Here is a 14,369-nt window from a genome sequence, read left to right on the forward strand (position 1 = left end):
GTCGGGAGGCATCCTTGCTTTGCTTGGTGGTGTTTGTCAGTGCATGGAGCCCAGGCTGCCCCCTCCTGGAATGGTGGCTTGCTGTGGGCTGACTGACCCCACAGACAGGTTCCTCCGCGTTGGGTGTAATTGGGAGCAATCACCATCGCGTCTCTGGTGTCAGGGCGAGTCGTCTACTGCTGCATCAGTACTGTCTATGAAATTGATTTGCTCTCGTTCAGGGAGTGTTGTTTTGTAAAAAGAACAATGTGAAGTTCTTGTATTATTTATGCAAGCATTGCTCTGGGGCAACGTCAGCAGCAGGCTTGAGCTGTTTTGGTGGTTTTTATTTTTCTTTTTTTCTTTCCATTCCTGAATTGGCGAGGATATTTCCTGATTCCTTTCAACAAACCATTCGAATCTTTGAAGTCGTGTTCTTTTATAACAGCAACCGGTTAGCCTTTGCTGCATAATCGCCCACCTTAGCCCTTCGCCGCTTAGACAGCAGCCGAATAGGCAGCTACATTATAAGTGTGTGTTGGACTCGGGGCTTTCTAGTTGTGGTGGGGTTCACACTAACAAGTGTTCTCAGTGGATCAGCTAGGGGTGGGTGGCCTGAACTACAGCAGCTGGTTCATGCTGGCCAGACAAAGTTCTCAGAGAATATTGGGGACCATAAAAAGACATCTCAAACCCAGACTTAGAACAAGCATGCGGCCAATTCTGTGACATCTTAACTGGTCAAAACAAACCGCGGGCCCAGCCTTGATTTAAAAGAAGGGGAATAGGCCCTGCTTTTTGAGGGCGGGAGCTATGACGTCATATCCAAAAAATGCAAAAGATATAAAGAAGGGATAAATATAAACAGTTAGGATGTGTGGATTTCAAGGTAAAGCTGCGAGGCTGAATAGACGCGTTTGCTTCTGATCGGTCCTGAATCCCCACTAAAACAAGTATGTGTAATACTTAAGGTCAAATAGAGCAAGGGGATGCCAAAGAGCGAAATTTGGAAGCTGGAGGCAAATGAATGAGTGACAAGAGAACCTAGACGCCATCTTTGAATCAGCAGACGGCAGTCACCAGATTCGAGATGTTTGGGATGTCACGAGCTTCTGAAGACGGAGGTGTGGCCAGAGAATATTCGGAAAGTCTGTGTAGGAACAGTGCTCCCAGACTTCCTCTCCACCGCGATGGGAGATCAGACGGAAAGGAGGTTCCCTTCAAAACCCTGACTCCGGAGTGTCAGTCACTGAAGAGTTCAAAAGCTCCTGATAATGAAAGAGTAAATGAGAATGAACAGAGAGAATGCGAAGGCTGCAGACCTCCAGCAGCCCTGGCCTTGCAGAACTGTGGCAGAGCCAAGTCTCTCCCAGGAAGTTCCTTCATTGAGAACTTGATCAGTCCTGAAGGGAACACCAAGTAACACTGATGTCAACTGGTTCATGATGAGCAGACTGGACTCCTCACGTACAGGCTACCCTCAACCTTGGCAGACCCCATTCTCACACATAAACAGACAGCCAAGATCACTATATCTTAGGTGGAAAATACTCTTAATTTCTCTATGCCAAACGACTTTCATTAGTATCTTCATAGGAATAAGATGATTGCATGTGCTCAGGGAGAAACTTGCAGAGAATGAAATATTACCTGTGGAAATTATAGACGCTGTTGTGGAAAGCAGAAAACAGTGTTGAAGAGTTTGCAGGAAGTGAAATAGGAGGCTCCATGATACTTGAAGCTTCTCAGACAAACACTGTTACCATCTGTGTGATTGGGACTCATAAGGGCCTTGGAATTTTCAACAGCAGAGATTGAAGGACAGATGTCGCAATAGATTCCATTCTTAATCAAGTATGAATGTTGTTGTATTAAAGATTTAATTGCAATAGAAGGTTTCTACTCTGCCTTTGATCATCTAGTCCCCAGATAAAGCACACGAAACTTTTATATTTACAATAAGTTTTTAAAGCACTAGAATTGGGCAGATATCTACCCCCTAAGCTATTAGTATCAACCACCCTATCGATAACTCCAGGATAAGATCTGCCATGTTCTGTCTAGGCTTCTCTTACCCTAACTGGCTAGCCCATGACATCCTCTCCTCTCTCCACCTTCTCTCTTCTTCTCTCATCACCCCCTGCCTCAGACCCTAAGCTCAGGAACTGAAACTCTGCCTATCTCTCTTCTCCCCAGCTACGGGCTGTAGGCATCCTTACTGACCAATTGGTGATAACTTTGAGGGCAAGATTACATAGCATCATTTGGTATACATGAGGATTTCCTTGTTCCTGGGGCAACCAGAGCCAGTATTTAACATCACAAGACATAGCAACAGCCCAAACCTCAACAGAATATAGAAGGGGAAAAAGACATTTTTATACATGTGATTTCTCAAAAGGTTTAGCTTTCGTGCGACTGTTCTTAAGAGCCACTGAAAGATGTGCTTCCTTAAATGGGGGAGAAATCCCAACTATACTTGGGGTGAAGGGATCCTACTTGAATATGAAGTAGGGAAGAAGGAATGAGTGAGGTCACAGAAACAAAGGGTGGACCACACCAGGAAGGCTGGGTGACAGATACCGGCCATGTCCATAAGAATTAGGAAGAGCTTTTTGTAATTCCTAAGATTCAAAGAAGATTAGATGGGGTTTGAAATATTAGCAAATATGTGGGGAAATATGGTAAATGTGCTGGAGAGATGGCATAGTGGTTAGCTGCTGCGGAAAGAACCGGGTTTCCTAGCATCCACCTGAATCAGCTGTAACTGCCTGTATAGAACTCCAGTTCCAGGGAATCCGACGCCCTCTTCCGGCCTTTATGAGAACTGCACTCACATGCATAGATGTATTCAGGGACACAAAACTAAAAAGAAAAGAGGAAGCAAGTGACAATATCAACAATGCTGATTTAAATAAAACAAAACGAAAAACCAACCTTTTAAAATCCTTTGTGAGTGGCATTAACATAGGTACACGCATCAAACTGACATTAGGAAACAGAACCGCGTGGAAGGCGTTGGGCAGGTACACTGCGCTGGTGACCCTAGGTGCTGCTTATGTGATTGGTGGCTTTTTTGGAGTACCGAGCTGAGAAAACAACGACAGACGGGTTCCCTGAAGCTGTGCATGCTGGTGGAGCGACAGAAGTCTGGGGGAGAACTATATATTAAGACTATAATAAAAATATCCAATAAAAAAGAAATCACATTGACTGAAACTAAAAGAAAATAAAAAAATAAATTAATTAAAACTTGCAGTAGAGAGGTAGCAGCTCAAAGTTTATAGATGGGGAGGTACCCATGAAGACCCAGTGCCAGTGACTATGAGGAGTTTCCCAGGAGCTAGAGGGGAGGGGATGGGCTGCTGTAGTTTTCAGTAATGAACCTGACACTTCTATGTGTGTGTACTGCATAGAGGTGTAACTGTGATAAAAAAGAAACCCTTAAGCTATTAATAATTAATAAAAATGGCCTCATCTTTCAGGTAGCTGACAATATTTGAACTGAGCTAGGGGAGTCAAATAGACAAATAGGGCTCAAAATTTCCACCTCTGTTCCCTTAGCGATCTCTGGGTAGAGCGAACCAATTAAAAACACATTTTAAATGCAGCGTCCCAGGCACAGACTTTCCTTAGCTCAGTTAACCTGGGAGAGCGCAGAGAGAGAGGAAGGGGCTGGTTGCAGGGGGAGCAGGCTCGCTTAGTTTCATAGTTTGATAGCAGAAAAATCCAGCGACAATAGACTTCATCCTATGAGTTGCCACGATTAAATTGGGATTTTTGGCAAGGTCCCTGGAGCTGAAGTAAGTTTATAATTGACTTACTCATGCTCCCTGAGATGAAATCTCCACCCGGGGTAAACCAGAAAGCTAGATGATTTCTCCAGGAGAAGTTGCTTGCTGGAATCATTAGCGACAAGGGGCCAGATTTGATGTGTGTGAGATTAAACTGTGGTAGCCTCTTTCTCCAAGACCATGGTTGGCGTCTAAGGACTAGAAAAGTGAAAATAATGAAATAATAAAGTAGTTTTGAGCACACTTATGTGTCTATAGTAAATAAAATATTCCCGGTATATTATTTTCAATGATTTTGCTTTTAGTGGTTCTACAAGGATGTAGACAGGCATGCGCTCCACCTGCCAATTTTGATGAGTAAGCAAATATTTTTAGCATCTTAAATCACAGGATGTACACACTGTGCTAGCTGTGCATGTTCATATACCTATTTTATTTTTTAATCATTTCCATGAGTAATTCATCTTCCGTGGCAAATAGAAGTGGAACGGAGCTGGAACTGTTAGTCACATGGGTCTTACCGGGGTCTTGCCCTTAGGTCTTCACAGGTCCCCTCAGCAACTGCTGTCTCGGGGCAGACATCAGACAACAGGCCCGAACACTTAAGAAGACCATGCACTGACTCACAAGCATCATTATATTTCAAGTGAAGTGTAGAGGGGATACATGGCGCATCACAAGACCAGGTACAGACTGGAAAGACCAATTAGTAATACATTACAGAATCTAAAGTTATGTTGATACGTCCACATTTGTCCAAGACAGTGTAAGAGATATTCATGTTTTTTTCTCTTCAAACAAAACAAAACAAAACCACCAGAGCAAAATTTGTGAAGCAGCTGCTTTTTTGTGTTAGTAAGAAGCACAGTAATTCCCGAGAAAGGAGAAAGGAGAAACGAGCCAGCACAGCCGTTCCGTTACCTCAGGGGGCATGCGCAGAGGGCTTCCCAGCCAGGGCACAGGCAGAGGAGCTCAGAGTGGGAAGACCCTTGTTTTGAGAGAGGGAAGCTCTGAGTCAAGTTCACAGGACACAGGAGAGCCACAGAGAGAACCGCCTATGGAAAGATCTCTGGCGATCTGCCGAGGGCCCTCTCTGCTCTCTTCTTCAGGTGCTGATCAGCCTTTAGGTTTCAGGATCTAATCCCAAGCAGAGCGAACAACCACATGAAAGGAGAGGAGGTCACACTTTTAGAGCTCATCTGGGGTTTGTGCCAGGCAGACTGGGAAAACTCTGAGTCCTTGGGAGCATTGAGTATAATGCTCAGAAGGGTTAGATAAACAACGCCCAGTTTCCTGTCCAACAAGGCTTAAACACAAGGCCCTGAGGAGTCTAAGAACTGACAGACAGCCACAGCTTAGTACAAAGTTCATTATTTGCAGAAAGACAAAAATTATCCGACACACCCAAAGTACAATCCGGTTTTCCAGCACGAACTGAAAATGTTCCGAACAGTAAATAAGGAAGGAAGAAAATATCACCCAGAGAGAGAGGCCAGCCAATTAGTGGGCCTTAGAGGGACGGCAAATGTGATCACATAATTATGCCCACGTATGCCCAAAAGGTAAAGCTTAAGTACAGTGGGAAGTGATATGAAAAGTTAAGCAGTGTCGTTGACAAACATGTGATAAGTGTGAAAAAATGGCAGGTGGGATTAACAGCAGAATAGACACTGAAGAAGAAAAGATTAGTGAATGTGGAGATACGGCTGTGGAGACGCTGTAAAAGGAAACAAAGCAAGCACATGTATTGAGTATTTGTGAGCTGCGAAGGGGAGGGGCATCTTGAGGGGTCTCAATAGATAATAAACTTAATTGTGTTCCCAAATGAGAAGGAAACAGCCAGAATCTGAGAGAATGTAGGATTTTCAAATCTGCAAAAGGGCTATAAATTCGAAACAAAATCCCAAAAACGACATGTGGTACTTTGAACAAGACCGGGACCCCTGTACTGGCTGGTTTTGTGGGTCAACTTGACACAGCGGAGTTATCACAGAGAAAGGACCCTCCCTTGAGGAAATGCCTCCATGAGATCCAGCTGTAGGGCATGTCTCAATTAGTGATTAAGATGGGGAGGACCCAGTCCATTGTGGGTGGTACCATCCCTGGGTTGGTAGTCCTGGGTTCCACAAGGAAGCAAGCTGAGCAAGCCATGGTGAGCAAGCCAGTAAGCAGCACCTCTTCATGGCCTCTGCATCAGCTCCTGTCTCCAATTTCTTGCACCGTGTGAGTTCCTGTCCTGACTTTCTTTGGTGATGAACAGTAATGTGGAAGTGTAAGCTAAATAACCCTTCCCTCCCCAACTTGATTCTTGGCCATGATGTTTTGTGCAGGAACCCTGACTAAGACACTCCCATAGACCCATATATTTGAACGCTTGGCCACCAGAAAGAGGAACTGTTAAGAGGTGTGGCCCTGCTAGAGTGGGTGTGGAAGAAGTGTGTCAGTGTGTCACGGGGGTTGGGGGGCCTTTCAGGTTTTAGAAGCTCAAGTTAGGCCCAGCATTGCTCTCTCTTCCTGCTGCCTGCAGGTCCGGATGGAGACCTCTCAGTTCTACTCCAGCACCATGCAGGCCGCCATGCTTCCTACCATCATGATGGTAATACACTAAACCTCGAAAATGGAAGCCAGCCCCCGTTAACCACTTTCCTTCATAAGAGTTGCTATGGTCTCTTCACAGCAATGGACAGATGCTCAACAGACCACAGAGCAGCAATGTAGCATTGCGGGGGCAGGCAGCAAAAGTCAGGAAATTACAGGTATCATAAAAGCATTTAAAATGAGTAGGGAGTAGGAAATCTGGACACCAGGCAGAGGAGGAGACAAGCCTCGTACAGAGGATGCTGACTGGATTGAAAGCAGTCTCCTTGTCAGGAGAAAGCACACTGAAGACATCAGCCTGGCAACACTGCAGTGCTGTGAGGAAACAGATAACTGCACACAAAGAGTTCTGTGCCGGGGAAAGTATCTTTCAAAACAACACTTTTGTAGTGAGTCAAAAAGACGAATTAGTCAAAGGTAGGCACGCATTGTAACAAACAGCACAGAAAAACCTGAAGCAAACTGTAAATGAGGTTAGGCGGAGGAAGTCTACTATCTGTCTCCCCACCCCTCTGCAATTTAAACGTTGTCTTGGAGTAATTAAATATTCAAGCATAAACAATAGTGATGTATTTGGGTTTAATAAAGCGATGTTCCAGTGAATTTCTAGAAACATGGGTCCTAATTTCCATCGTTTGCCCATTTCCTTGGTGGAAATGACTCCACCGTGACTGATTTCTATTAGCCAAACTGGAAGATTAGAGAAAGAGTCAAGTCCTTGATTTTTTCAGAGTTGGCAACAGTAAAACTTACAGAAAGAATTTACAGGGCAACACATAGGGTAAAGGCTGAGCAGAGGGCGGAAGTGTACGTAAACCTCTCCTGCTGAACACGGGGGCTTTGCAGCGATGCAGGGAGTCACGTCATGATTGCTTATGAAGCACGCCATGCATCCCTGAACAGACCACAGAGCTGTAGGCAACAGGCAGCAGTGTAGCATCCAGGGCTGCTCTCGAATGACGGGCTTGACTTCTGCTACCAAGGAGCAGATGAACCCTGAAGAGCTGAGAGGTTGATGTACAGGACAGGCAGTGAGAGAGGTGTTCCCAGATCTTCAGTGTGGGACGTTAAATTTATTCCAGCAGCAGACACCAACCTGAAGAAGTGTCAGACAAATAATATCAAGACAGGGGGGTGGGGTGGGGAGGAAGCAAGTTGTATTTGAAAATATGTCATTGTAACTCCGTGTCCAGCATGCTTGGGAAATTTGAAAAGTCATGTCTGTGACTATCCAGCATTCCTGGATTGCTTGGCCATTGGAATATATACAGGGATGCAAAACCTTAACGTCCGAACAGGCCTCACCTCTATTCGTTTTTAACTATGTGTAGCTGTGTGAGCACGTGCATGTGAGTACAAGTGTCTCAGAGGCTTCAGACTCCCCCTATATGATGGGCATTTGTGAGCTGCCCGACGGACCTATAGGGAATTGAACATGACTCTGTAACAGCAGTGTGTGTTCTTAACTGATGAGCCGTCTCTCCAGCCCCCTGAGATACTTTGTCATCTAAAGAGAAATCCAAAGCCAGCATAAGGAGTGGCAGGTTGAATAGTGTTCACAGTGGGGTGTGATGGTGTTTAACTCAGGTGACAGCAAATGCTGGAGAGGATGTGGAGAAAGAGGAACACTCCTCCATTGTTGGTGAGATTGCAGACTGGTACAACCATTCTGGAAATCAGTCTGGAGCTTCCTCAGAAAATTGGACATTGCACTACCTGAGGATCCAGCTATACCTCTCTTGGGCATATACCCAAAAGATGCCCTAACATATAAAAAAGACGTGTGCTCCACTATGTTCATCGCAGCCTTATTTATAATAGCCAGAAGCTGGAAAGAACCCAGATGCCCTTCAACAGAGGAATGGATACAGAAAATGTGGTACATCTACACAATGGAATATTACTCAGCTATCAAAAACAATGCCTTTATGAAATTCACAGGCAAGTGGTTGGAACTGGAAAATATCATCCTGAGTGAGGTAACCCAATCACAGAGAAACACACATGGTATGCACTCATTGATAAGTGGCTATTAGCCCAAATGCTTGAATTACCCTAGATGCATAGAACACATGAAACTCAAGATGGATGAGCAAAATGTGAATGCTTCACTCCTTCTTTAAAAGGGGAACAAGAATACCCTTGGCAGGGAATAGAGAGGCAAAGATTAAAACAGAGACAGAAGGAACACCCATTCAGAGCCTGCCCCACATGTGGCCCATACATATACAACCACCCAATTAGACAAGATGGATGAAGCAAAGAAGTGCAGGCCGACAGGAGCCTGATGTAGATCTCTCCTGAGAGACACAGCCAGAATACAGCAAATACAGAGGCGAATGCCAGCAGCAAACCACTGAACTGAGAATAGGACCCCCGTTGAAGGAATCAGAGAAAGAACTGGAAGAGCTTGAAGGGGCTCGAGACCCCATATGAACAACAATGCCAAGCAACCAGAGCTTCCAGGGACTAAGCCACTACCTAAAGACTATACATGGACTGACCCTGGACGCTGACCTCATAGGTAGCAATGAATATCCTAGTAAGAGCACCAGTGGAAGGGGAAGCCCTGGGTCCTGCTAAGACTGAACCCCCAGTGAACGTGATTGTTGTGGGGAGGGCGGCAATGGGGGGAGGATGGGGAGGGGAACACCCATAAAGAAGGGGAGGCGGGGTTAGGGGGATGTTGGCCCGGAAACTGGGAAAGGGATTAACAATCGAAATGTAAATAAGAAATACTCAAGTTAATAAAGAAAAAAAATACTCAAGCAAAAAAAAAAAAACAAAAAAAACCAAACCATCTACAAACCTTCGAAGAATTCTGTGCTCCACAGTAAAGACATACGCAGCAGCTCCTCCATCAAAGGCTTCAGAATGCCCGTAATTAAACGATCAGAGCCTCAGGGCATGGTCACGATGACCTAGCACACAGCTGTGTGCACATCTGGCAGAAGGTCAGCTAGTGAAATAGGTCAAATGTTTAATGGCGTTTAAGGAAGAAAATCCAGTTACTTGCAGAAGGTCTTGCTGTAGGGAGTGAACTTTCCTGAAGCTTTTGTTAACCTTTCGGTTCCTTTAATGCTTCCCTCATGATATTTTAGTATCTTTAATAAGGTTTAAACAAAATTTTGCAGGTCCAGTCTCCCGTCAACCCTCCTTCTCCCCCTCTTCCTTCCCTTCCCTTCTCTTTCTTCTCAGCCCTTCTTTATTAGTATTAGTATTAGTATTATTACTTATTCATTTTACAGCTCACTGCTGCCTTCGAAGTCATTCCCTCCCACAGTCCCTCCCCTTCTTCTCTGAGCAGATGGGGCCCCCCTGGGAATGCCCCACCCTGGCACCTCAAGTCTCTGTGAGGTTAGGTGCATCCTCTTCCACTGAGGTTAGACAAGGCAGCCTGGCTAGAAGAACAAATCCCACGAACATGCAACAGCCTTTGGAATAGTCCTCACTCCAGTTGTTCAGGACCCACATGAAGACCAAGCTGCACATCTGCTACATATGTGTGGGGAGGCCCAGGTCAAGCCCGTGTATGTTCTTTGGTTGGTGGTTCATTCTCTGGGAGCCCCACCCCTGGGGTTCTCATCCCCTTTTATCTTTTTTTTGCAACCCAGTTTTACCTCTCTTCGGGTGAGGCTCACAGGGAAGCACCTTCCGTTGATTCTTCAGATCTGAAAGGTGGGAGTAGGCTGTGGGCAAAAAGCACCTTCGGTTTCTGTCTACTGTGAGGTTGCTGCACACGTATAATTACATGCATGATTATCTACACGGGCTCCGTGTGTCTCTCGTGGTGTAATTTGTTTCTGAGTGAAAGCGACGACTCGTTTCTGATCTTAAGTTCTTAGCAGACACCAGGAAATTACCGTATTTTTGCCATTAAAAAATGAGTCTGCGCTATCTAGCAGGTCACCGAGGGGCAGTGGAAGGGCATGGAGCTGAGAGGTGCTGCAGACGTGGTCACGCTGGCCATTCCCGGTTCCAAATGTGTGAGCTAAGTCAATTAACCTCAGCTCCTAGTTGCCTCATTAGCGGACGGTGAGGGAGAGCTGGCCTGAGACTGGAGGATGCTGTGTGCTCACATCGGACCCACAGCGTCTGTGCCCTGCTCTGTTTCACCAGCGGTGCTGTCATTCCCTAAATAAGTAGCGATATATCAACATACAGGAGTCACCAGATGCCGCCATTGCGGGTGACATTCGGAGTCACGCTATCTGAGTGACTGCGCCGCAAGATCTGGGGATGGAGTTTTATTGTTATGGCCATTGTTATGATGAAATTCTGCAGGGAGCTCTTACCGGTCTCTAGTGATATTGGGTGATATTTTGACCAGAGCTATTTCCCACAAGTTCTATGTGGCACTGCGAAAGGAGGAATGTGCTATATGATTTTTAATGTTTCGGAGCTCAGGAGAAAGCATGTTCAGTATAAACTGTGGGCCTGAGGAGTGGCGCCACTGGAGGAGATTAAATGGTTCTGAGGTTATTAAATATTTTCTTTTGAATTTTCAAAGTTCAAATTAAAAATTGGGGAGGGGGATGAATAAATGTGGCTTGAGTTGCTGTTACATCGCCCTTAGGGCCTCAACGTCACCTTAATCTGCAAACACTGAGGAAAGGTGCAGTGTATGAGCTTAATATATATACTCTAATCTTCTGCTAGGAAAAAACATCAGATAAATGTGGGTCATAGGTTAACCTTCCCACAGCTCTCTTTAAGGGGTCCAAGGCAGACCCCTTCCTACACTGTAGGCTCGATGGCAGCCAGCCCCATGAGCTTTATCTATTATAGCTGTGTCTGCGTAGAATCATAGGTAGACATTACTCATACACAAATGTCCCCTCCCCCACTACTCAGGTCTAGCAGATTTGAGTTGAGCATCAATCAGTGTAGCTTAAGAAGCCCTGCATGCAGGAATCCTGTTACAGTGCAGGGCGTGTGGGGCAGTGCCCTCTAAGTTGGAGCAGGTGACCACCCAAGGAACTAGCTTGTTTGCATGCCCGAGTTCCAGAAGCATGGAGTACTCCCCACAGCTCTCTTTGAAGGGGAATTCTCAGGAAGACCCCTCGATAGTCTGAAAACTCCATGGAGTGGGGGCTGTACCTCAGCCAGGCCCATGAGCTCTGTCTGTGGCCTGGCAGAAGGCCTGCTGTGTGGGTTCCCTCAACAACCACTGCTTTGATGGTTCCGTGATTACAGCGGGCAGTTGGGAGAGTGAAGCATGGTTGTGAGGATACCTCTTACAGAGAATAGCACTTCATGTCTTGTTTATGACTAATTACTTCCCAGACACTTGGGGGATGATAGCAGAGCTTATCTCTTACCAGATCGTATAATAAAACATAAATAATATTTTATTTTAATGAAGATAAGCATTTTGTATAATTCTTCTATGACCCACCTATGGTATATATATTTAAAGCTCCTGCTTCATACACAAGGAAATGAGCAAGTGTCCAGTGATGTCACCTCCTTCATGCTCTTTGTCCATTATTCCAAAGGCCAGCTTTATGGGTCCCTTGATCTGCCAGATCTATTTTCTGGGAGGTGACGGAATAGGATGACCCAGTGTGATGGCTAATCCTGGTTGTCAACTTGATTACATCTGGAATTAGCTATAAAATCCAAGTAGCTTGGCACAGTGTGAAGGCTTTCCTTGATTAGATCATTTCAAAGTGTGGCCTGGATTTAGGGTGACAGCTCACATGAAAGGACCTGGCAGAAGGAAGCTTCTGTTGTCCCTCGTCCTGAGACATTCTTCTCTGCAGCTACATGCTACTTCATCAGGATTCCAATGTAGACTGAGGGCTGGCGGCTCTCTAGGACTTGTCTAGGGTCTGCAGCACCGGATTGGAACTGCTGAGACATCCAGTCTCACGGACAGAACACTACTAGATCCTTGGCCTTTCCTTTGGGAGATAGCCATTGTTGGACAGTTCGGACCACAGCCTGTAAGCCACTCTCATAATCCCATCTATGTGTATGTACTTATTTTACCAGTTCTGTTCCCTTACAGAACTAGCCCACCTGCCAAGGCCACTGGATAGAAACTTCCACAGAGACAGAAGAGCCGCCAGAGAAGAATAGCTTCAGGTACACAGACAGGCCTGGGTAGTATTCTGGAAATCAATGCTCAGAGAGTCCAAGCAGCAAGGAAGCCTCTGTGATAGACTTTAGGTATCCATGGATGGACACAGTGGTTCTTAGCATAAACTCCACCAAAAATGCCCCAGGGGTCAGGCTGTGTCCTACCTGGGCTGAGGGTTCTGGTTGGGTTCTGTGGAGACCTCAGGTTCTGGATCAACATCTCACTGGTGAGGAACAACCACAGGGCTGTGACTTTCTATTAGCATGTAGTAAGCCATCTTAGGGGTCTCCATCGTGATCTCTGAACTGTGTGCTATGCTAAAGACACAGCTCTGAAAAAAGCCGTCAGAGGCCACAGAGGGAAGGAATAGCAGGGACAAGTTTGCCTGATAGGGAAGAATGCATTGTTTTGTGTATTGCAAGTTTTCTTGCCCTTTGCTCACTCCATTACACCCCTGGAGTATCTGGAGGTGTGACCCTTTGTATATTAGCTAAGAAACACTGTAAGGGAAGGTATTTTTCTTTGTTAAATAAACTATTTTCTTAGCATTTTCTGGTTAAAATATTCCTTGAGTAAATAGATGGTGTAGTTGGGCAGATGAGTGTTCAAATCCGAGCTCCACAGTTACCAACTGTGTGACGTGGGACAAGCCTCTCTTTCTTCATCTATGAGACATGGCAGTCCTCTTAAGAGTAAGTCACACTGCAGGAGAGTGCTCATTTTAAGAGTCAGTGGATAAACTGTCCATAGTTTGATACTGGGGATGGAAGCATTTAAGCTGTAAAGTCTGGCAAATAAGCACCTTCTCCTACCCCAGAGAACCGACTGCCAACCATTTCCCAGAGCAGCTGAGAATGAAGCAGAGGAATGCCATTCCTGCCTGAGTGACCTCTCCACACTGGACATGGGTGGTTAGCACATGGGATCCAAGGAGTGAACAGACAGAAAGCTTATGCTTATCCTTAAATCTGCACTTAGCCTTTGCTTGTTAAGAGGAAGAATGGTCAGCTGTGGTGGTGCGCATGTCTGTCTGTCATCTCAGAGCTTGGGTGGCTGAGGTAGCTAGGTCCCAGTGGTCCAGGTATGCAAGGATAGTTAGGGCAACTTAATGAGCTCATAGCTTCTTAAGAAAGTTTCAGAGTCGAACATTTAGAAAGAAGTAAAGCCAGAGGGTTCTGAAGTCTGCCAGCGACGGAAGTTTAGAAGTTCCGTGCCAAGTGGTTGACCTCAATGAATCCTCCAACCAGTTCCATTCAAGAGCCTTTTTGTTTGTTTGTTTGCTTTAGCAACTATTTTTGCCAATATAGGGTCTTGCTGGATTTAGAGTTTTGGTCATCTGCACTTCAAACTGTCTTAATTAACCTCAGCTCTGAGCAGCCATCATTGTAGACATCTTTCCAGATCTACTGAGCCCTGAGTGGTCTACACTGTACTAATTTCTTCCAATATTCATGCCATCGATGCTACATAGTCCCTGTTGCTGTCTCCTGCTTGCTGCCTAGCAGAGGAACTTTCTCTGTACATGGTTGTAATTGTAATTTTACTCTCAGTAAGTTTTGCTAATTAACGTGGGGTTGTTACAATAACTACTTCTTAGTGCCCAAAGGAAGGAAACTACAATTTATTATGACCATACGTCCCAGATTTTTCTGAAATAGTTCCCATTTTACATAATTTTATTCATTTCAATTAAAGAGATTCATTATATGCCAAGCAGTCATTATCTAATTTTATGCCCCTTTAAGACTCTAATATGAATGAATTTACATATGAAAATAGTATCGTTTCTGAACACAAAATGAGATAAATGATTTATACGAAATTCATCTATATTATAAAAATTAAATCACATTTAGATATATGTTTCATAACCTCAATTATTAAGAGGAAGGAAATTACTAGATATTAAATTT

The 14,369-nt window shown here is 45.0% G+C and overlaps 1 long non-coding RNA gene across 1 annotated transcript; it reads right to left on the reverse strand.

Annotated features, from left to right (window-relative positions):
• Positions 1 to 311: 311 nt before the first annotated feature.
• Positions 312 to 5,011, reverse strand: LOC147996689 (uncharacterized). The gene is made up of 4 exons (XR_015654503.1): positions 4,695 to 5,011; positions 3,804 to 3,971; positions 2,917 to 3,068; positions 312 to 1,247 (listed from the first exon to the last, which is right to left on the reverse strand). It is a non-coding gene; the product is annotated as an uncharacterized LOC147996689 (long non-coding RNA).
• Positions 5,012 to 14,369: the final 9,358 nt, after the last annotated feature.

This window comes from Rattus norvegicus, chromosome 1 (genome assembly GCF_021556685.1).
Source record: "Rattus norvegicus strain SHRSP/BbbUtx chromosome 1, alternate assembly SHRSP_T2T, whole genome shotgun sequence".
NCBI classification, from domain to species: Eukaryota; Metazoa; Chordata; class Mammalia; order Rodentia; family Muridae; genus Rattus; species Rattus norvegicus.